The sequence below is a fragment of the Haliotis asinina genome, chromosome 11 (genome assembly GCF_037392515.1).
Source record: "Haliotis asinina isolate JCU_RB_2024 chromosome 11, JCU_Hal_asi_v2, whole genome shotgun sequence".
NCBI lineage: Eukaryota > Metazoa > Mollusca > Gastropoda > Lepetellida > Haliotidae > Haliotis > Haliotis asinina.
Genome location: NC_090290.1, coordinates 17,797,596 through 17,824,531, shown reverse-complemented (window position 1 = coordinate 17,824,531; position 26,936 = coordinate 17,797,596). Strand labels below are relative to the sequence as shown.

The window sequence follows — 26,936 nt, the reverse complement described above, 5'->3', positions numbered from 1 at the left end:
TATGTTCCTATCAGCTAACACTTGACTACCATATACAGATGTCAACATAATAAAAGCATAAGTGAGGCAGTGGGGTAGCCAGGTGGTTCAAGTGTTCACCTCTCATGCTGAATACCCAGATTAAATTCCCCTGACAGGTACATGCACAATGATCTCATAATGTTTCCTTCAGGCACCAGACAGGTATATCTCTACACGTGCATGTGTGAAAGCTGCAGTATACAATGGTAACCAACTTGGAGAAATTATACTGATTTTAAGTCATCATGTTTTCTTCAAATCCCCCTGAGTACTGTACACCAGCACAACAACATGCCCCTTCTAACATGGGGCATGACATGTGTGACTACGAGGAGTGAGTGAGTGAGTATGGTTTTACACCGCTTTTAGCAACATACCAGCAGTATCATGGCAGGGACACAAGAAATGGGTTGACTGTGCCCATGTGAGGACTCAAACCCGAATCTTCGGCATGACAAGTGAATGCTTTAACCACTAGGCTACCCCACCATCCTGACTGAAAACAGAACCACTGACACTGTCCGCTCGACCATGGAGCAGTCTTCCAACAGTGTTAAGCATGGGCCCTGTCAAACAATGAGTTTGAAACACATTACTTTCATTTGCATCTCTTCAGATTCAAGGGCAGTGTCTACAATTACTCATTAGGAAACACCATCATTCATGTTATCACACAGACGTGGAATAACACAGAATACTGCCTCATCAACGTGATCTATGATGGCACCACATGTATCAATCATTTCTCTCTAAAAGACCTGGGATACACTTTCATTACAAATATGACACTATAACGTCAGCAACTATAATAATTTATCAAAGAATTGTTGAGAAGTTGCAACATCAAAGTATCACATTCCAAATAATGGCTTTCATTTTGCTTTTAACTACATACGGCTCAGTGTAATTTGTTGGACATTTTTACACTGTCTTAAATATTACAAATGTTGGTTTGGTTAAAATTATTAAAATTCCAAACCAAACTTTAGCTTCTAGAAGACATTAGCCTGGTATGGCAATAACACTGTGTATTACAGTGCATTACAGTGTATTACTGCATATTACGGTATAATACTGTATAATACTGGATAACACTTCATAATACCCTCCCCTTAAACCTAATCTCTCTCACAGTAACTGAAATATTATCTGAAAACTCCTTCATAGGTCAACAGTTCATTGGCAAGTCAAGATTTATTCTAAAAAATTGTAAATACTCTTGGTTTCTACTTGTCACATTTTACAGCCAATTTTACATAACAGAAAACAACTCATTTCAGAAGCAAGACATCTGCCTATACAATGAAGACCATTCTTCCTTCTTATTTTAAGGCCAGACCAATTTTATGTCTTGTTTGACGGTTCTTGCCAGTATTTTACTACAGAAAAAGAAATAAAATATAGATAAACTAAACTAAAATTCCAATGCTTTTATTGGCCCAAAACACAAACTCAATGAAGATTTGTCTTTGACTGTTTTATGCCCCACATTACACTTCATACCGAAAGTAAAATAGTTTTACAATTTAAAAGGAAAATTACTTTGACTGGTGATTTTTTAAAAATAATTTCCCTCCTGCCGTTAGGTTTAATGAGCACAAAAATCTGCAAAACAAGATATAAAATAGGTCTGGCCTAATATAACTTTTCCTTCAATCCACTCACAGCTTTTAATTACTCACTCTCACACAAGAATGCACATGTAACCATATCAACAGAATCATGGAAGCCTCATAATACAACCCAGGCAAACAAACAAGGTATCAAGTTTCTTACATCTTTGAAATCCTGCAGCTCACACATGATGTCAGATCAACTAATTGCTAATATGAATCTAAAGATACCAAGATATACGATGTTAATTCAATCAAGGCCTCGCCAGATATAATTAGTACATCACGTTGAGATAATTGTTTGACCTCGAGCAACTTTGATGCTTCCATTGAGTCCATACTTCATCTGACCCTTTCAGCTCATCCTCATCAGCTGCGACACATCAGAGCACTGACGACCAATTGCAATCTTCAGGCATCATTAATCACCAAATCCTGATTCGCTTCAGCAAGTTTAAAGGGATGGCACTGCTGCCCCCCTCCCCACCCAACCCAAATGAATATGTACTATACTTCATTACCTACCAGAACGAAAATATCGCGGTCCATATTTTTTATACCAAGCCTTAGGGAAAAAAATCACTTTGTCATGGTGACGTGATGTCATCAACAATACTTTGACATCACGTTTGTTATATGACGTTGTGTTCTACATGTAGCGACAGTGGGTAGCCAGCGTATGTTTGAAAGCAGATTCGGGTATTTTACCTCAATTTCACGACTTTGGTAATTAATACAATATTATATTTGTGCCCATATCATACTACATTCACAACAAGCGTCTCTAAATATTGGTATATCCCTCACTCTTGCAGCTCAGGAAATACCAAAATTTAGGCACTGGTATCGTTAACTTGGTATGACTTGGTTACAGCAAATCTTCAACAACTCATGCTTGTAAGAGGCGACAAACTGTATTGGGTGGTCAGGCTCGATGACATGGTTGAAAAATGTCAATGCTCATGATGTTGACCACTGGTCAGGATTTGATTATTTACAGATTGTTCCTAATATAGGTGTACAATGCTGTGTTAAACAGCAATCAAAATGCGATAACACCCATAGCATGATGGTCACAAGTGTTCGTTCACCGTGCCAAAGAACCATGTTTGATTCCCCACACGAATACCATGTGTGAAGCTCCTGTTAACTTTTTGTAATATTGCTGGAATGCTGTTAAAAAAACATAAAACATGAGACTGTGTAAAACATACCACTGGAAGAGTGAGTTTAGTTTTAGGCCGCACTCAGCAATATTCCAGCTATATGGTGTTGGTCTCTAAATAATTGAGGGGCGGTGGGGTAGCCTAGTGGTTAAAGCGTTCGCTCGTCACGCCGAAGACCCGGGTTCGATTCCCCACATGGGTACAATGTGTGAGGCCCTTTTTCTGGTGTCCCCCGCCGTGATATTGCTGGAATATTGCTAAAAGCGGCGTAAAACCAAACTCACTCACTCACTCACTCTAAATAATTGAATCTGGATCAGACAATCCAGTGATCAACAACATGAGCATCTGTTGTCACAGTTGGGAACCGATGACATGTGTCAACAAAGTCAGCAAGTCTAACCACCTCATCCGGTTAGTCGCCTCTTACTGTAAGCATGGGTTACTGAAGATCAATACCCAGACCTTCACTGGTAACAAGTGGATGAACAAATACTTGTAAAAACTTCCCCTAAAACATAATCATAATCTGAAAACTCCAACAGTAGCCTACAGTACTTAGACAAGTCTATATTCTGTAACTTCAAGATTGCACTTCAAGTGCAAAACAACCTTTACCCTTCCTCATTCTTTTGTCTTTTATGAAAATATTCTGATGATTCACATAGAAAATATCTAGCTCGTTTTGCCTTTTAAGTCAAACTGGATTCGATTAAACTTAATGCTGATGTTCCTCAAATTAAATGCACCGATATAGGTACTTGGGTATAAGGTTTACACAATTTCTGGCAGTGTCAGAGTCAGAGCAAGTGCATCTTGATATTTCCAGGGCATATGGTCCAGTGAATCTCCACTATACCCTGGATGCATCTACGGCTCAACCTGATGAATTTATTACCTCCCTTGGTTGGCTTTTCAGCCAATCAGGTGTTCACACAGGGAAGTTGAGGGTAGCAATCACAACTCACTTTTGCTTTTTAAATTATCTAACCGATTAAACTTGGCAACACAAACCATGGAAAGGTTCACTGCAAAATGTAGAAGGAGTTCTTGCATATTATATAATCTTTTTAAAGTTTCAAACCTGTCAATTTGTCTGAATGATTTACCCCAAATCTGAGCCGCACAGTGAACATACCTTCACAGATGCAACTGCTATCTTCGTTGACACTGGCAGGGTCTGTTGGAATGGCTGATTGGCCACTGTGAGAATGCGGAGCCAGCAAAGGGAGGTAATAGAATCATCAGGCCAAGGTATAGTGATGACTTATCGGAATGTATACCCTGGAGATATCGAGGATGGAGCAAGTACAAAGGCTTGCACAAGTCTTAAAGGAAAGGATCATGAATTTAAATAATTATCCCAACATTGTACAGTGGTAAGAAGCAGATGTCCCAATGAAGAGTCACATCCTGCCAACATATGTAGACACCTACATATCTACAGTGCTTCACATCTACACATCTACACATATCACATCTACTGCTTCACATGTACACATCTACACATATCACATCTACTGCTTCACATCTACACATCTACACATATCACATCTACTGCTTCACATGTACACATCTACACATATCACATCTACTGCTTCACATCTACACATCTACACATCTACACATATCACATCTACTGCTTCACATGTACACATCTACACATATCACATCTACTGCTTCACATCTACACATCTACACATATCACATCTACTGCTTCACATCTACACATCTACACATATCACATCTACTGCTTCACATCTACACATCTACACATATCACATCTACTGCTTCACATCTACACATCTACACATATCACATCTACTGCTTCACATCTACACATCTACACATATCACATCTACTGCTTCACATCTACACATCTACACATCTACACATCTACACATCTACACATATCACATCTACTGCTTCACATGTACACATCTACACATATCACATCTACTGCTTCACATCTACACATATCACATCTACTGCTTCACATCTACACATCTACACATATCACATCTACTGCTTCACATGTACACATCTACACATATCACATCTACTGCTTCACATCTACACATCTACACATATCACATCTACTGCTTCACATCTACACATCTACACATATCACATCTACTGCTTCACATCTACACATCTACACATATCACATCTACTGCTTCACATCTACACATCTACACATATCACATCTACTGCTTCACATCTACACATCTACACATATCACATCTACTGCTTCACATCTACACATCTACACATATCACATCTACTGCTTCACATCTACACATCTACACACATCACATCTACTGCTTCACATCTACACATCTACACATCTACACATATCACATCTACTGCTTCACATCTACACATCTACACATCTACACATATCACATCTACTGCTTCACATGTACACATCTACACATATCACATCTACACATATCACATCTACTGCTTCACATCTACACATCTACACATATCACATCTACTGCTTCACATCTACACATCTACACATATCACATCTACTGCTTCACATCTACACATCTACACATATCACATCTACTGCTTCACATCTACACATCTACACATATCACATCTACTGCTTCACATCTACACATCTACACATATCACATCTACACACATCACATCTACTGCTTCACATCTACACATCTACACATCTACTGCTTCACATCTACACATCTACACATATCACATCTACTGCTTCACATGTACACATGTACACATGTACACATCTACACATATCACATCTACTGCTTCACATCTACACATCTACACATATCACATCTACTGCTTCACATCTACACATCTACACATATCACATCTACTGCTTCACATCTACACATCTACACATATCACATCTACTGCTTCACATCTACACATCTACACATATCACATCTACTGCTTCACATCTACACATCTACACATATCACATCTACTGCTTCACATCTACACATCTACACATATCACATCTACTGCTTCACATCTACACATATCACATCTACTGCTTCACATCTACACATCTACACATATCACATCTACTGCTTCACATCTACACATCTACACATATCACATCTACTGCTTCACATCTACACATCTACACATATCACATCTACTGCTTCACATGTACACATATCACATCTACTGCTTCACATCTACACATCTACACATATCACATCTACTGCTTCACATCTACACATCTACACATATCACATCTACTGCTTCACATCTACACATCTACACATATCACATCTACTGCTTCACATCTACACATCTACACATATCACATCTACTGCTTCACATCTACACATCTACACATATCACATCTACTGCTTCACATCTACACATCTACACATATCACATCTACTGCTTCACATCTACACATCTACACATATTACATCTACTGCTTCACATGTACACATATCACATCTACTGCTTCACATGTACACATCTACACATATCACATCTACTGCTTCACATCTACACATCTACACATATCACATCTACTGCTTCACATCTACACATCTACACATATTACATCTACTGCTTCACATCTACACATATCACATCTACTGCTTCACATCTACACATGTACACATATCACATCTACTGCTTCACATCTACACATCTACACATATCACATCTACTGCTTCACATCTACACATATCACATCTACTGCTTCACATCTACACATCTACACATATCACATCTACTGCTTCACATCTACACATCTACACATCTACACATATCACATCTACTGCTTCACATCTACACATGTACACATGTCACATCTACACATATCACATCTACTGCTTCACATCTACACATCTACACATCTACACATCTACACATGTCACATCTACACATATCACATCTACTGCTTCACATCTACACATATCACATCTACTGCTTCACATCTACACATCTACACATATCACATCTACTGCTTCACATCTACACATATCACATCTACTGCTTCACATCTACACATCTACACATATCACATCTACTGCTACACATCTACACATATCACATCTACTGCTTCACATCTACACATCTACACATATCACATCTACTGCTTCACATCTACACATCTACACATATCACATCTACTGCTTCACATCTACACATCTACACATATCACATCTACTGCTTCACATCTACACATCTACACATATCACATCTACTGCTTCACATCTACACATCTACACATATCACATCTACTGCTTCACATCTACACATCTACACATATCACATCTACTGCTTCACATCTACACATCTACACATATCACATCTACTGCTTCACATCTACACATCTACACATATCACATCTACTGCTTCACATCTACACATCTACACATATCACATCTACTGCTTCACATCTACACATCTACACATATCACATCTACTGCTTCACATCTACACATCTACACATATCACATCTACTGCTTCACATCTACACATCTACACATATCACATCTACTGCTTCACATCTACACATCTACACATATCACATCTACTGCTTCACATGTACACATCTACACATATCACATCTACTGCTTCACATGTACACATCTACACATATCACATCTACTGCTTCACATGTACACATCTACACATATCACATCTACTGCTTCACATCTACACATCTACACATATCACATCTACTGCTTCACATCTACACATATCACATCTACTGCTTCACATGTACACATCTACACATATCACATCTACTGCTTCACATCTACACATCTACACATATCACATCTACTGCTTCACATCTACACATCTACACATATCACATCTACTGCTTCACATGTACACATCTACACATATCACATCTACTGCTTCACATCTACACATCTACACATATCACATCTACTGCTTCACATCTACACATCTACACATCTACACATATCACATCTACTGCTTCACATGTACACATCTACACATATCACATCTACTGCTTCACATCTACACATCTACACATATCACATCTACTGCTTCACATCTACACATCTACACATATCACATCTACTGCTTCACATCTACACATCTACACATCTACACATATCACATCTACTGCTTCACATGTACACATCTACACATATCACATCTACTGCTTCACATCTACACATCTACACATATCACATCTACTGCTTCACATCTACACATCTACACATATCACATCTACTGCTTCACATCTACACATCTACACATATCACATCTACTGCTTCACATCTACACATCTACACATATCACATCTACTGCTTCACATCTACACATCTACACATATCACATCTACTGCTTCACATCTACACATCTACACATATCACATCTACTGCTTCACATCTACACATCTACACATATCACATCTACTGCTTCACATCTACACATCTACACATATCACATCTACTGCTTCACATCTACACATCTACACATATCACATCTACTGCTTCACATCTACACATCTACACATATCACATCTACTGCTTCACATCTACACATCTACACATATCACATCTACTGCTTCACATCTACACATCTACACATATCACATCTACTGCTTCACATCTACACATCTACACATATCACATCTACTGCTTCACATCTACACATCTACACATATCACATCTACTGCTTCACATCTACACATCTACACATATCACATCTACTGCTTCACATGTACACATCTACACATATCACATCTACTGCTTCACATCTACACATCTACACATATCACATCTACTGCTTCACATCTACACATCTACACATATCACATCTACTGCTTCACATGTACACATCTACACATATCACATCTACTGCTTCACATGTACACATCTACACATATCACATCTACTGCTTCACATGTACACATCTACACATATCACATCTACTGCTTCACATCTACACATCTACACATATCACATCTACTGCTTCACATCTACACATATCACATCTACTGCTTCACATGTACACATCTACACATATCACATCTACTGCTTCACATCTACACATCTACACATATCACATCTACTGCTTCACATCTACACATCTACACATATCACATCTACTGCTTCACATCTACACATCTACACATATCACATCTACTGCTTCACATCTACACATCTACACATATCACATCTACTGCTTCACATCTACACATCTACACATCTACACATATCACATCTACTGCTTCACATGTACACATCTACACATATCACATCTACTGCTTCACATCTACACATCTACACATATCACATCTACTGCTTCACATCTACACATCTACACATATCACATCTACTGCTTCACATCTACACATCTACACATCTACACATATCACATCTACTGCTTCACATCTACACATCTACACATATCACATCTACTGCTTCACATCTACACATCTACACATATCACATCTACTGCTTCACATGTACACATCTACACATATCACATCTACTGCTTCACATCTACACATCTACACATATCACATCTACTGCTTCACATCTACACATCTACACATATCACATCTACTGCTTCACATCTACACATCTACACATATCACATCTACTGCTTCACATCTACACATCTACACATATCACATCTACTGCTTCACATCTACACATCTACACATCTACACATATCACATCTACTGCTTCACATCTACACATCTACACATATCACATCTACTGCTTCACATCTACACATCTACACATATCACATCTACTGCTTCACATCTACACATCTACACATATCACATCTACTGCTTCACATCTACACATCTACACATCTACTGCTTCACATCTACACATCTACACATCTACACATATCACATCTACTGCTTCACATCTACTGCTTCACATCTACACATATCACATCTACTGCTTCACATCTACTGCTTCACATCTACACATCTACACATCTACACATATCACATCTACTGCTTCATCATTCATCACTAACTTAAAGCAAGGCTAAGTTAAATGTTAAAAGAAATGTCCCAGGAATAGTATGGCTGTGTACATCTATAAAACACCCATGTGAACCCAATACCATATACATATCACATTCTGTGGAACTCAAATTATTCTATGTGATAACTATTCCATACAGGGAAAGAGGAAGTTTAATATGCAAAAATCAAAGAAACCATTTATTACAAGTGAAAAATTAATATGTGGGTTTTGCTTAACTTTCAATATGAGAAACAAAGGGAGAGAAAATACTTGAGTGAGTGAGTGAGCAGAATTGCTTCACATTCTCGTTCATATTCCTGCAGTAATACAGCAAGGACACCAGATATTCACAAAATGTATCCGTTCAGAAAAAAATCAAACATGTTCCTGTGGCAAGATGGGAATGAAAAGGCTAACCCACTGCCATTAATTACCACACTTAAACCAGAAACAGTTTTGACTCTACCAGTATCCTGTATCTTGAGTTATTTAATTTACGAAACAAATCCATAATACTCATCACTACAACATGTACAAACTATGAAACAAGATCATAATATCTTCCCACAAGCTAAACAACATGGCGCCACCAATATCCAAACTAATGAACTCCCTGGTACAGCCATTCCTTGCATCAGAGGAAATAATCCACAGTGCCATTATAACGCCCCAGTTACCTATCTCCTGTAACACATGTCTATGATCTGTATCTACATGCAGTAACAATATCCACCAATATCCCAACACTCCTGACCTTGTTGACTGTGATGGTCGTGGGGTGGAAAGATGGTAAGTAAATAAACAATATGGAAATACTGGCACTCTGGGCCTGAAGGAGTGGGGTCTAACCAATACCACAAGGTACAGGCACTAGATACAGAGGCTGTTTGTAATAGTTGATGTTGTGCCAAGATTACAAGAATCGCTTGATAAATTTCTGCCTTCAGCAAGGAGTTCTGCTCTCCCATGTTTTTCATGTTAATCATCCATATAATTTTGAAGTGGTGAAGGCATTAATTCTTGGGTTTAGTGGGAAGGATGAAAGCTGTGATAACATTGTAATCTCATTTTCCAAGAGCTTTACTTGGTATTTAACGTTGATCTTCCACATTATGGTTTAATTACTTACTCAAGTATGTTTCACAGAAAATGTCTCTAAACTTGTATTGTAATAAAACTGTCAGTCAGTCAAAAGTGGGCAGTTGAGATTCCTTAGTTTACCTTGACACGCTGAAGTAGGATATCAATATAAACAAATAAATCTGATGTCTAGCCAGAGTAAGAGGAACTAGATTTGCATCACAAACATATGGCATTCTCCTGAGAAATCACCAATCTATCTGGTCAACATTGACATGTGTCTAATGGACAGGGACAGCCATGATACAAGTTAAGTTTGATGCTGAGGCTACTAGAGTGCAGCTCACATGATAGCACCTGGACTGTAATACAAACACAACATATGGGCTTGGAAACTGATTGGCTTTGACTGCACAGAGTGGACTAGACTTATTGAAGGGGACAAGCAGTTGACTACAGGCAGTGGCCACAAGAGGATGTGTCATGTGAGTGAGTAAATATATTGCTGAATTTACAGCCAATCACTGCAAACAGGAGCTGTGACGTGTGAGATGGGAAGGCCACAATAAAGTGGTTATTAAAATACTTGTTTCACATACTTTCTGTGATTTTCATAGGAACAGAATCTAGCACAGACTTGCAAACGTCTCTAAGGTAATAAAAAATAAATCAAATAATATTTTTTTTAAAATCATATCTCAATTGACTGGCATCCTTAGAACTGTCCATGTATCTAGACTTGTCTCTTTAAATGAGAGAATTACCATACATCCACTTGTCTCTTTAAATGAGAGAATTACCATACATCCAATTGTTTTGCCTTTAGTGCACACTGTTATGGAGCAAGGCTGCTCAACACCCAGCATTGTTGTAAAGGGTCTATTTTCTTGTCTTGCCTCTTTAATGTGTTATTTTCAAGACAACCTAATATAAATCTAAGGCCTCTTTTAACACTTTTTGCATCAATTTGAAAAAATCATATATTTTAACCATTACTTTGCAACATGAATATCACCACATGTAGATATTCTAGGGACACCTGAAGATGTGTTGACCATTTTCTAAAACATTTTCAAGAATCGCAGTCTTGAAATTGTCAGAAGACTAACTAATGGTGAGCAGTCAAAAGCAATACTTTGACTAGACTTGCACAAGTCTTTAGGTCATAATTTAAAAAACATTTCTAAAAACATATAAATAACAGACTGGCTTTTGTCTATTTATCTGGATTTGCCTCTTAAAGGATAGAATTACGGTACATGCATGGCTCAGCATTCATGACAGCCTTGGAGCAAGTGTGAGTGAGTTTATTTTTATGCTGTTTTAAGCACTATTCCAGCAATATCACAAGGGAAAACACCAGATAAGGGCTTCACACACTGTACCCATGTCAGCACCAGCATGAGGAGGGAAGGCTCCGACCATGAAGCTACCTTTGCCCCTCCAGCTGTAAAACTGCTACCGTCCGTCAAATACATAATTATGATATAATCAAAACTGTTCGCTCTGCTTTAAGCAGAGATTTCATATTTAAGTTGTTTCTCTTTAAGCTTCAGTTCTAATATACTTACCCAGGTCTTTCTCAATCTTCACTGAGACTGGGACCTGCATCAAATGCAAAACAGTGGTTTTACTGGTCTTAAAAAACAAAGGCTACAACACAGATGGTAAAGAAATCACAAAATGGTGTAATTTTGTAAAATTTTTAAAAGGCTGCAAGTCATTATTTGGGTGGTTTTGATAAATTCAACTAGCACTGTAGACGGACAACTAGTCTCTGAAATGAACATATTTTACTGAAAAAAGTTCAAAGTGAAAAGAAAGTAATATAATGAAATGGAGCCCTGAGACTTTTTTCATTTTCAGAAGATGAAGCTTCCTGAAGCTTAGGGAATCGAGACTTCCACATTTTCCAAATTTGCTTTCTTGGATATATTTACTTCAAGGTCTGTACAACAGACTACTATCACATTTGAATGCAGATTTTGAATACCATTCTATACATCTGTAAGACATGGTATAATTTCAACAAGGGGTCATGTGACCAGCTCCTAATGCATTATGGTAGGAAACCTTTGAGCTTAGAAGCGGAGGATGAAACATAATTACTGCATAACCCAAGTCAACAGGCTGTCTTGGTGCATCCACATATACAATCAAGACTACCTTGTCACCATGGAAACGGTCATACACTGATTAATTCCCTAATCTACTCAAACTAAGGAAACCATTGATTATAAGTTTGATAAGTGCATTTTGCATTGAATGGAAAATCTTTAACATATGTTCTTCATAGAGGATGCTGCAAGGAAGATGTTCTGTAAGCTAAGAGTTTGATGTAGTTGGCTGAGGCAAGGTGTCTATCTTTGTGTGCAACCCTTTATAGTGTTCTATACAGTCCATTCCCTTAGCTAAGCTCTATGATGTTTCTTTCTCTTGCCCATGTGGGCCAACATTACTAGGGCCATGTACATCATGTGCACATATCACTTTTGTCAACCATTGTTCTTGTATTTTGTTGTCTGTGACGTCATTAAAAATGGACCCGTGAAGGTCCCGGGGTAGAATAGGCCTTCAGCAACCCATGCCTGCCAAAAAAGGCGACTATGTTTGTTGTAAGAGGTGACTAATGGGATCGGGTGGTCAAGCTCGCTGACTTGGTTGATACATGTCATCGGTTCCCAATTGCGCAGATCGATGCTCATGTTGTTGATCACTGGATTGTCTGGTCCAGACTCGATTATTTACAGACCGCCGCCATATAGCTGGAATATTTCTGAGTGTGGCGTAAAACATAACTCACTCACTCACTCATTAAAAATGATTGAACAAGATGTCAGTGAAGAGGGCCACACACTTGCTTAGTCTGTTTTAGAACACAAATGAACATGACTGAAATGGATAATAAAAAAAATTATTACAGTCAAGCAAGTGTGTACAGGACTAATACAAAACTCATTAAAAAAAATATTTCACACTCATTTCATATACGTCAGAGGACATGCTTGTGTAATAATCTCTATATATCTATATCAGATACTTCACTGCTAAATGAATATACATCTGATTTCAACATTCAACATTTCAACAAAAAAAATGCTCTTACAATCAACCTCTAGCTTGTCTTTATCTGCCAGGAATATTAACTGGTCGGCAATTTGATAACTATGTACCATATATGTTTACACTATTTTTTTATTAATTAATTTACACAAAGTCAAATCATGTTTACATGAAAACAACCAAAGAGGAAGGGTCCTTCTGAAATCCATTCCAATTATTTCAAAGGAATGTTTTCATCCAGTAAGTGTTTATCTAATAGCTCAAGTGTGGGTGTGGTAATTCAGCCATGATCTCTTGACGTGAAATTCAAAATTATCTTCCCTTCATCAAAACAATTTTATTCTGATGAAACCTGGTACGACAAGAGAATATATCCTATGTATTTAGCAACGGCATATTAGCACTTCACGCCAAGATTCATCAAGTTTATAAAACATTCAAATAATGCTTTCTACTTTTGCTACTGATAAGATAAGTCTTCTTTCTCTATCATGCTTTCATTACAAGTTAAAAATACTTAAAACAAAAAATACTTTTTTTGACACTTCAATGACTGGTAAACGTGCAATCATAGTGATTGAGGACTGTTGTGCTTGATGCTTCTGCCGACCAACGTGAGATTGGGGAATATCAAACGAGGTGAAAAACTGAAATAAATGTAGTATTATCTTTCCAAGGCTGATAAAACTCCATAAATAGCTCCCCTTCACCCAAGCCAGCAATCCTGTTCCATGGTATTGCCAAGAATATTTTTCCTGGAACTAAAACATCTAGTAGTGGTTTACCAAGCCTCATGGCTGTGATGATGGACTAAATTACCTTCTGATATTGTCACACAAATGAGCGCGTGAGTGTGTGTGAGTGAGTGAGTGAGTGAGTGAGTGAGTGTGTGTGTGTGTGTGTGTGTGTGTGTGTGTGTGAGTGTGTGTGTGAGTGTGAGTGAGAGAGTGAGTGAGGCATTGTGGGAGTATTGGGTGGGAGTGAGTGAGAGGTTGATGAGTGAGTGAGTGAGTGAGTGTGTGTTTAGGTTTGCACATCTTTTAGCAATATTCCAGTAATAACAGAACTGGGGATACCAGAAATGTGTCTCACACCTTGTACCCATGTGGAGAATTGGACCTGGGTCTTCAAATGTCTTAATCAGTAGGCTACTACACCACCAGCCTGTCACTGTGAATAGCTTTGAATAATCCTCCACTTATAACTTTATTAATAAACTTAAAATTCAAACCGGTATACATACAAAATGTGCCAAACTACTGGAACAATTTAATCTGAAATGCGTAACATCTTAATATTTACATTTTCACAAACAGATGTCAAGAAACATTTTCCAAACTATGGCATCACATTGCAATTTTATATGAATTCTGTATATTACCATGGTACTTCATTTTGTTTCCATGTCATGTTTTGTGAAATTGTTATAATGTACATCATTTTTATGTGGAATGTATCTGTGTTCATATTATGAGTAAAACAAGTAAGGGAACACACGAATGCACAAGTGATCCTTTATTCTTGTTCTGGACTTAGATTTTTGAAGCTCTCTTAGTGCTAAGATAGTCGTAATTTAATGTTAATGTATGGCACTTAAGACTATCTTAGCACTAAGAGTGTTTTGAAAATCTAGGCCAAGGTTTGCTCCCAAGCTTTGTATCATACTGAGGCTAAAATCTGAGAGAAAGTAGAGGAACAATGTGATAAAGGAACACTTGTGCGGACATGTGTTCCCATTATTCTTTTCAAGGATCCTTCACATTTTTTATCATACTGTTGATGAGTATCTGAGTGAGCAAGATAAAATTTTTAGTCACATCAGCAAGGTGAGAATTAGAGACAATCACTGCGATGAAGTGGTGTTCCCTTATTTGTTTCCTTCAGTATATTTGTGGTTTATAAGATACTGTCACTGTTCCTTAATGCAATAAATATCTTATCTAATACCTGATCCTATGTATGGTCTAGCAGTTAAACACTGGGTGTGTGACATTGCACTATTCAATATTCAATATATGTGGCATCTGTCTGTAAATGATATATTTTTAGGTGTTACTGTAGTTTTCCATCATAATTTATAGGTCGCAATACCTCAGCCAGGAGTAAGTTCAGAAAGAAGACTGGTGATGGGGCACTCGGCTGTTTGAACATTTGATTGTATACCCTGATATACTAGCAGCTAAACTTCAGGTTCTCACTCAAATATTCTTGACTGGACTTGGCGGCAGTCTGTAAACGATGAGCGTCTGGACCAGAAAATCCAGTGATATATACGAAAAGCAACAATCTCAGTAACACAACAATGACATATGTCAACCAAGAAAGTGAGCCTGACCACCTCAGTCATTAGTTGCTTCTTATGACAAGCATCGGTTGCTGAAGATCAGTTCTAACCCTGATCTTCACAAGTCACTACTTACATAAATCCCCAAGCTTCGGTACAGCACTGACTGACCTTCAAACTCAACAAAGCAAAATTGGGATTTGAGCTACCTGTAACTGGCCTGATTGTAAAGCAGTACAGATTGGGCAACTTTTGTTCACTAAAGTGGTCACTGCCATGATGAGTTACCTCCCTTTCAGGTCAACCGACAAGTTGAATTTTTGTTTCTTATTTATACTCAGTACATTATTTATACTTTCACTGGAAAAAGTCTGAAGTGGTTGTGCTTCTTTAAATTCTGTATGGATGATCCATTTTGCCATTTTGTGTGTGTTTCGCCTTGTTAAGAATTGAACTGTGAAAGTCAGTGATACTTTTATCTAGGGTTTTTACACAATTACTATGATAGTTATTATTGTCATTATTATTCCCAGAGGGATAGCCTAGTGGTTAAAGCGTTCCCTTGTTACGCCTGAGACCTGGGTTCGATTCCTCACATGGGCATAATATGCCTAGCCCCTTTCTGGTATCCTCTGCCATGATATTACTGCAATATTGTTAAAAATGGCACTAAACCACACTCACTTACAAACAGTTAAACCTGTTTTCAATTTCATTTTTCATTAATGATCAATGTATGCATAACAGGAAAACTAATTTCTAATGAAATTCCTTATCTGTTAAAAGCTATATTCCTCAGGCTGTTATTACCAAATGTACAAAAACTATCTGATCACATTTATACAGGAAGAGCTGATGTGGTGGTTTGGGAATATGACTGCAACGCTGGGATTCTAGGAGTATTTATAACATATGGTTTCACTCAAGCTAATACAATAGGAGAGTCTCTCTGACAGCCTGAAACCATCCAGCAAGTTGATAATCTTATCAAAATAAAACACCCTCTTCTGCAGCAACGCATTTCTATTTCAGGGAAATATTGCTAAATATTGGCTCTTTATGCTGTTAATGTTGAGGAAATTACTAGTGTGCTTGCAGTGTTATCAAAATAGAACATCATTCTGCATGGTTCTCCTCTCCGCTTGGCATATTGCAGACAGACAGGCAGATGTTCTTAAATATGGGCTCCAGCATTGATATATTCAGTATTTGGAGAACATGAGAATAGAAATGTCTGTACATAATAATCAGGGTCCAATTCCACAAAACCTTCGTAGCACTACAAAATATTTGCAAGTCTAATGACCTATAAAGTTATGATGGGACCTTTGAGATGAAATACAAGTTAAATGGCCACAAAGGCAATATATCACTGTTGCATGAATTCATGTCGTTTAATATAACACCTCTTAAACAGAATCCTAGCATATTTCTTTTTGTCCCTGATCGCACAAAGATGCTATTAAATAAACTAAAATTCATGTTTTAAATTAAATGTAAGAAAATAAAGCCAGTTGGATAGAATAATGCACAGGGAAGAGAGAGTCATTAATTTCACATTTTTTTATTTGATATAAATTTCTCCCAAAGTAAAGCAATTTGAAAAAAATTACTTTACCTTAAAAAACAAAAAAACACCATTTTGTTACAACTGTACTGAAGAGGGTATTGATAATTTCTAGCATGATAGACTTAAAAAAACTGCAAAAAAAACCCAACCCATCAAGGATGTGTTTAATTTAATTTACACAAATGTTCTAAATTCACCTAAGCCTCAACATTGGCAGGCCCAATGTCAAACATTGTACAAGATGAGAACTATCTCCTCACTTCCACCAGCCAGCGTTTCAAATTTGGAACTTGTTACAAGGTGCCTGACCAAAACCGAGAGCCATAATTCCATCAGTTTCAGAAAAACAGGAAGCAGACATTCCATGTTTGTAAGTGCAGAAACGTCAAATACCCTCTGGCCTTTTCATTTCTAACTCTGCTTAAGCGACATTACCCTTAAACACATATTGACAATCTAATGAGTTTGCAAATAAGGAAGCACTTCTGAATATAGATAAAAAAGGGTCTGGTTCATGAGACACCATTTTGGTGCTAATACAGCAGAATTAATCCACCGACTAAAAGGGGGTCAGCCTTTGAGAGTGAATGTCATTTTAGAGTCTTTGTGTCTTTTATTGCGTAACGCTGCACTCGGCATACATTCCAGGTGCATGACATCTGCCTGTAAATAATTAAGTCAGGACCTAACAAGTGAATGAGCTAGTTTAGTTTTTCATGGCACTTAGCTACATTCCCACTATATGGCGGCAGTGTGTAAATAATTCAGTCTGGATCAAACAATCCAGTGATCAACAGCATGATCCGTGCAAGTGAGAATTGATGACGAGTCAATCAAGTCAGCAAGCCTGACCATCCAATACCGTTGGCTAGTCACGTCTTATGACATAGTATAATCACCTTCTGTGGCAAGCATGTGTTGCTGAAGACACATTCTCCAATTTTCCAACCAGATATTGGGCAGTAGGGGTAATAGAGTGATCGAAGTGTTTGCTGAACACGCCAAAGACTTGGGTTCAATTCTCCACATTGTACTGACATGATATTGCTGAAAGTATTCCTAAAAGCCATGTAAAACTAAACTCTCTCACTCCAACCTTATATGTAGGTGCTAGTGATAGAAAAGAGCATTTGTTAATCACACCAAAAGCCTCGGGTTCGATTCCCCACATGGGTACAATGTGTGAAGTCCACTGCTAAAATAGTGCTAAAATACGGCTTAAATACTGCTAAAAGCGATACAAAACTAATCTTACTCCAGCTTGATATGTGGGTGCTGCAGGTTTAAGTGTTCAGATGGTAACATGTTAACACAGTTAAAATGGTGACATCCTGTTGGCAACAAGACAAAAGCCTCAGGTGTGATCACAAATAATATGTTTAAACTAATTGTTCTGACAGACCTGACACAGCTGAACACATCCTGCACACTGCTTTCAAAAGCCATACCTTCCACTTCACTTTTGAAATTGCATTACTCAAAAATGTGTTAAATGTTATTACAGTCTTCAGACAAATTTAGACTTGGGACGATGCAGATCCTTGAAGACTGCCTTCTCATTAAACACAAATGTTGTTGTGGACTGCATGGCAATTCAAAACGCAGAAGTTCAGTCAAATTGAGAAAAACAACAAATGAAAAGACAGTTCCATGTCTGCAAACACGCAGTTACCAGCTAGTGCAGTTTGTAGCTTAAACAACAGTTTATACACCGTGTGATGTATTAAATACTGTGTCACATCAATAGCAGTATTTATCAGTTTGGTACTTTCCGAAAAGAGGTCGACAGATGTATCAGCATACACCAAATAACATTACAATTACAACATTGTAATAGCTACAAAAGTTGAGTGATTGACATAAAACTCAATATGGATAACATGGAGTCCATATTGTAATCCTATTTGAACCTTTCAAATAAAATTTTGATGTCACTATCAAGACCGAGCAGGTGATCAGACACCCTACAAATGAGGTATTTTTTTGGTCTTAGAATTTAAGGATGAGACACCAGAAATGGTCTACACACATTTCATCCATGTGGGGAATCAAGCCTGGTCTTAGGCATGAAGTGTGAACTCTTCATCCATGAGGCTACCCCATGTGGTTAAATAGTTTTGATGAGAACACACACCTTGATAACAGAATGAGGAAAAAGTCCAAGGAAGTTCCTTTGATAAATATAGATATTTTAATATTTCATTCTGTTATGTCAATGCGATGCTGAAGAGAACAACGTTTCAAATTTGGGGCTGAGAAAAATAAAATACTGATGAAGAAACGAATTCATGAAAGCTGAGAAATTTCAAAACTTCAAATCTCGTTAAAGACCAATGTCAACCAATGTCAAATTGCAGTACAGACACCTATTCATTTTACATGTTGACTTTTGTTACAATATCAGCTGCACAACTAATAGCATCACATCAATATTTACAACATCATTAATGCACATGCTATCAGTTCTGCTGCATCAAACCATCAACATCAATGTTTATAACTCCATCACAACTAACTCCACCACCACGCATCAACAGAACCCAGCTGCACCTGAGATAAAGCTTCAGACTTTTTGTGCACAAAGACATGGACCATAAACATATCAGAAACCAATCCTAGAACCTGTGTTCCATTAAAGGATGAAGTCAAAATTACTCCTATCTATTCCTTAAGGTATTTAACTGTCAGTTGTACTCAGTACATATAGCACCAACATCTTACAAAGTTCCTTTCGGAGCTGAACAAGCTGAACACGGGACAATGTTTAATTATCCAGTTAGCTGCTATATCTTCTTGACCACATTATCAGCAGACATATTTATTTACAGACAAACGACCATTTCATATTAGGTTTGCGAAGAATTTTGAATTTTGATTATTTTGGCATGGATGAAAACTATGCTTGTTATCTCGAGTTAATTGAGGTATGTGTCCATATTTCTCTTTCTGCTGCAGTTGCCTCTTAAAACAAGCACTCTAATTGCTGTTCTCCTAACACTGCTGTAAAACAAATGTCATCTTTGCCCTTTAAATTATTCTGTTAAATTGTTTCTGTTGTTTTCAAATTCCTCCACGAAATCAATAACGCTGTTGTCTCCTGGTTCCATAAAACTGATCCTCCATGGTTCTATTAAACCAATACTGCTTTTTCTATGGATTCTCATAAACGCATCCTGTTGTCTTTTGGTTCCGGGACCCTGGTTCCATTAAACTGATCCTCCAATTGTCTTCTGATGGTTCTATTAAACCAATACTGCTTCTGTCTCTGGATTCTCATAAACGCATCCTGTTGTCTTCTGGTTCCGGGACCCTGGTTCCATTAAACTGATCCTCCAATTGTCTTCTGATGGTTCTATTAAACCAATACTGCTTCTGTCTCTAGATTCTCATACACTCATCCTGTTGTTTTCTGGTTCTATTAAACTGATCCTCCAGTTGTCTTCTGACGGTTCTTTTAAACCAATACTGCTTATGTCTCAGGATTCTTTTAAACTGATCCTCCTGTTGTCATCAAATGGTTCCATCAAACCAAATTACAGCTGTTGTTTTCTAATGGTTCTGTTATATTGAACCTGCCGTAGTCTTCAAACAGCTCCATCAAACCAATACTGCTACTGTCTTCACATCCTATCAAACCAATGTTTCATCTTCTAGCTGTTAAAATGAACCTTGGACCCTCCTGCCAATAATCAAGGATCAATCATACAAATGTTGCTGTCATCTAAAAAATGGTCAATGATTCCAACACAGCTATAGGCCTTATAAACCAGCAAAGGAATGGCAAGCCATACTGAGTCATACCTCCAGGCCTTGGGATTGGTAATGTTCAGAGAGCACACAGTACTACATGGGTAGCTCTCTCTGTAAGTTCATCAAGCATAACCTGAAGTGTTACATTTTTTTTGGACAATCAGGGTCACGCAAGATCATTACCTTGCAGGCATCTATATATGTTGATTTAAGTGGTAATGTGGAAATTATCAGGGGAAGAGATGTTAAGTGCCAGTACGAGAACCTTCAACATCTGAAGGTTTGTCTTGGCATATAGACTTGTTGCCAAACCTGCAAAAAGCATCATGGTAAAGCAGAATGATGGAACAGGGTCTTGTAGCTAGGTTAGCTCATTTAGCAGATGCTAAATTTTTCACTTTTATGATCATCCAAGCACCAGATCTTCTAAATTCCAGGAATAAATTCTGTTGCTTTGAAAAAATACTTATGAATCATCTGTTCTTAAAACTATGTCTCAACTTGGTGTTTTGTGGTATGAAATGTATGATCAATATTTAATATGTTAAATCATATTACTTGTTTGCTTATTTGTTGTTTAATGCCACGTTCACAAATATTCCAGCAGTAAATAATCATGTCTGGATCAGACAATACATTGATCAACAGCATGAGCACCAGTGTACACAAATGAGATACAATGACATGAGTTAAGTCTGACCACCTGGCCCTGTTGGTCGCCTCTTACAACATGGGTTACTAAAGACCAGCGCTTACCCAGATCTTCATAGGCAAAGTCAGCCTAAACACAACTGTGAAGGTGCATTCAGGAACACTACTCCAAGTCAACATGACGAGAGATGAAAGCCTCACGTAATTCATTCATATAGCCTTGGGTGCCCAGTCTTTATAGAAAGGAACCTTAGCACTAAGATTACCTTAAGTCTGTGTTTAGGTATAGGAGTTACAGTCACCTTAGCACTAAGGTTGCTATGTACAGCAGTGTCTTGGTCATGTTGATAGGCAATGATCAGCAGATCCTGACAAGACTAAGGGAGACAACTTCAGTGCAAACTATAGGACCTTTAAATACTGTTCCCCTATCCAGCAAAGAAATCATCTGAAGAGTTTCAAGTGTTCTTATTTTCATATAAAACGCTAGAAACATTAAATTTCCCTATCAAAATATTTCTCATTTGTTGAAAGATGGGGAAAAGAAACCTCATTCACCATCAAATGACAAAAAGAACTTAAAAATAATTTCATCCAGAAAATGTATAAATGACATCTGTAGCCTTAATGTCATCCCATGAGTGAAAATCATTAACAAAAATCAAATGAAATTTTTCTGTTCCTCCCAAGTTGTGATTAAGCTTCATGGAGCATCTCTAATTGAGATCTATTTTCAGCAACTTCTTCAGCTGAAGACCTTGTAAAATCAATCTGCACGATTTCCTTTGTGTGGGAATAAATGATGCAGATGTTATTTTAAGCCCGTGACATCTGGTGATAGTCCCTTAATCCCAATTGAGACTCCTCAAGAAAACCCAAATTTATTTCATTTCGATTATTTTATTTACCCAGCACTAGTTCATTTTTTCCAGAATTGATGATATTTAAACAGTCTGAAACACATATCTTTTCACAATCTAGAAAAACTTCAAGCAATAAATTTTGTTACCATTTTCTATTAAACCTTTAATGCAATAACTCCTATTTACATAGTAGTCTTGGTTTTATTCATGCAATCATAATTTAGAATATCACTAATATTCTATGCTACAAAAACATTTTTACACAACCTTTGAATCAAAAGATTCAATGTATGATCTCTCGCCTGTTAATAGCAATTTGCAGTAATTTTTACAACTTCCCAAAAATTGAAAAATCAAATAGATTTTCCTCATTTCTTTAAATTACATGCTTTTCCACAAATTTACTTAAACCATACTGAATTAATTCTTTCCAAATATTCATAAAAACCTTGGTTTTATGAAGCCATAACTCTAATCGATCATGTTAAGACCACTTCACAGAAAAAGTTTGGCGACTATACCATCCTTTCTGAGCTCTGCTAATTCAATCTGATAAGGACATATGCACATTTATTGGTTTAAGCTCATTCCTAGATCTAATTCTCCGCAATGTTGTATCTAATCTGATCATGGTACTGCGTTGTTTAACCAAGGGGACTGCCATGGATGAAGAGCAAGTGTACAAAGAGCCACAAATTGATGAAATATACATTTCGAATATGTCAATATCATGTCTGGAGGTTGTCTGTTACAGAGAAATGTTTCAAATCAAGAAGACATTTCTGTCGATCAAATAGACACATCATCTAAAATGAAAAATTTGTAATGTCGTTATTTCATCGCTTTCAAAATGGCAGAGTTATTGTCAGTCAGTCTGGGGACTGAGAGATGATAATTTGAATGTCGAGTAACACTTTATCTGGATTCTAGACTCTTTTTAGACAAACGGTTCTACCATATATGCTTGTCAAATCTAGATATAGCACCAAAGGGTTTGTGAAGATAAACACTGATCTAAATGTGAGACATGAAGTACTTGTGGAAACATGGTCAGACATGATAGCATGATACTGTCAGATGCCATCAGCTTCAAACGAACACAGGTTCTTTCATGACTTGATTTGTGTGCTTGCAAGTTTTGCAAATGTTGTTTTCTAACAGACTATCTTCTCTCAATATTCTCACACCATAAGAATACATTGTCAGGTAAAATAAGATTTAGAAAGAAATCATTGGCTAGACCAATTTTCGGAATATAGAAAAATCTGCTTCATGTTTTGTAGTAGAGCAAAACGACTGTTAAATGAAATGCTGTATTCCATGACACTATTTATATCTTTTGATTTATGTGTTGTTGAAAACAAATTATTTTTACATTGTTTAAAATTGAAGATTTTTTTTTCATTCTACTTTGTTTAAAGATTTTAAATTTTTCAAGAATTAAGCTTTCCAGTATCTACAGTTCAATAACAGGAAACAGTAAAAACTTTGTGGTTGATATCATGAGCTTAAATGTTTGGATACAATTGCAAGCATTAACTCAAATTCACAAGAGCCCTCAGACTAGATTTTCAAAATTATCTTAGCCCCAGGGTAATCGTAAGTTAATGTTGATGTTTGGCACTTATGACTCTCTCAGTGCTAAGAGACAGTCAAAAGTCTAGGCCAGTTTCTCAAAGCAAACTGAATGCAATGACTCGTAACTCTATGTTAAAGTTGGGCAGTTATGATAATTGTAGCATTACAACGATGAAAGTTACTGAAAACCAGGGATCCATTTAACAAGTGAGTGAGTTAAGTTTTATGCCGCACTCAGCAATATTCCAGATATATGGCGTCAATCTGTAAATAATTGAGTCTGGACCAGACAATCCAGTGATCAACAACATGAGCATCGATCTGCACAACTGGGAACCGATGACATGTGTCAATCAAATCAGATAGCCTGACCACCCGATCCCATTATTCGCCTCTTACGACAAGCATAGTCGCCTTTTACCGCAAGCATGGGTTGCTGAAGGGCTATTCTATCGCGAGACCTTCATGGGTCACCATTTAACAAATTACAAAGAGATCTTTGCTACCTAACTGTTGTAACTCTATATTAATTTATGAGTGTTACAATAATCGTAGCCATGAAGATAGAGGTTAGAATTGCTCTTCAGACATGACTAATGGGATTGGGTGGTCTGATGATACTCATTGAATGGGTTGACATGTGTCATCAGTTCCCAATTGCACAGCTCAGTGCTCATCGTATCCCATTTGCATCAAGAGATGTTCAAGCTGTTGATGCCTGGATTGTCTGGTCTTGATCCGATTATTTACAGACTGCCATCATATATTGCAAGTATAAAGCTAAATTCAGTCATGTGCTCACTATGATAATCATAGCACTACACCACTCTGTCAAATGGGTCCATGATTCCACTTGTCAGTTTTCATGACCTCATTCCCTCTCAGTGAAGAGTAAGTGAGTGAGTGAGTGAGTTTAGTTTTACGCCACACTCAGCAATGATCCAGCTGTATGGCAGCGGTCTGTATATAACTGAGTCTGGACCAGACATATAATTGAGTCTGGACCAGACAATCAAGTGAGCAACATGAGCATTGATCTGCGCAATTGGGAACTGATGGTATGTGTTAAGCAAGTCAGCAAGCCTGACCACCCGATCCCATTAGTCGCCTCTTACGACCAGCTGAGTCGCCTTTTATGGCCAGCATGGGTTGCTGAAGGCCTACTCTACCCCGGGACCTTCACGGGTCCTCAGTGAAGACAAAGGAACCATTCTACTGGGCAATGTTAGTGACATGGTGATCACAACTCCACAACTGAACATACATTTACAACTGTCATAGCACTATGATTCCACTGTGCAAAAAAATGTGACACTAGACAGAAAGATTATCAATCATGATCTTTTATGGATATTCTTCTTTTAATTCTTTCACACACAACGTTAAAAGACAAATCTCCAATAGCATTGCTCTTTAGTAACCCATGGCTGTTGCAAGAGGTGACTAACAGAATCAGGCAGTCAGACTCACTGACTTGGTTGACACATGCTATCAGTTACCAACTGGACAGCTTGGTGCTCATGCTGTTGATCACTAGATTGTCTGACCCAGACAGATTATGTACAGACCACCACCATATAGCTGGAATATTGCTGAATGTGGCGTAAATCGGAACTCATTCAAATAGTTTACTGCAGCCAGCAAAAACTAAGTTCTGGCAAGCGATACCATAAAGTAAGGGAGTATTTTTTTGTTGTTCTGTTTGATGCCACGCTCGGCAATTTCCCGTTTAACAACAGAGAACCATAATGAAACAAAGTACCATCTATATACTGAATGAAAACATACTGTCTGTGACCATTTTTCAGGCACTGATTCCATGACCAGTCTGTGTAATAACCAAATGATTAGTTCTTTACATGGCGTCGACCAACCTCCTCCAAGTCCCTATGGACAAAATGAATGTGTTCACACAGCAGTGATGGAAATAACTGACATCCAGAACCAGCCAGGCAGAGTGGTAATTAACTTGCCCAAATAATATCCTGATGTAACTATCTTGAATCAACATTTATAGTATTTTCTAGAGTATAATGGACACCCTTCCCACCTGTCCTGTCATGGCTGTGTTTGAGATGAAACCAGGTGTTCCGATGAAGGATACTAGATACGACAGTGTAACTTAAGCTGATGAGCAAAAACATGGTCATCTAAACAACAAAATTAGACCAGACCAATTTTATTTCTTGTTTTATGAATCCGCTGGTCATATTTTTTCAAGACTAAAAACAAAATAATTTTTTCCCCTCCCACTTGAAAATCATGATGCTTTTATTTGCGAAAAAAATAAACTTACAAGAGACTAAATCTA

At 37.6% G+C, this 26,936-nt stretch overlaps 1 protein-coding gene and 1 pseudogene across 3 annotated transcripts in view; both read right to left on the bottom strand.

The window, feature by feature from the left end:
* The window catches only part of LOC137255966 (uncharacterized), a 589,910-nt pseudogene that overhangs the window by 432,449 nt on the left and 130,525 nt on the right, over positions 1-26,936 (bottom strand).
* The window catches only part of LOC137255973 (beta-4C adrenergic receptor-like), a 228,221-nt gene that overhangs the window by 91,578 nt on the left and 109,707 nt on the right, over positions 1-26,936 (bottom strand). For all 3 annotated transcript variants that reach the window (XM_067793593.1, XM_067793597.1, XM_067793596.1), the window contains one exon: positions 12,438-12,471. The gene's annotated coding sequence lies outside the window, so the exon portion shown is untranslated. The remainder of the gene's footprint in view (positions 1-12,437; positions 12,472-26,936) is intronic.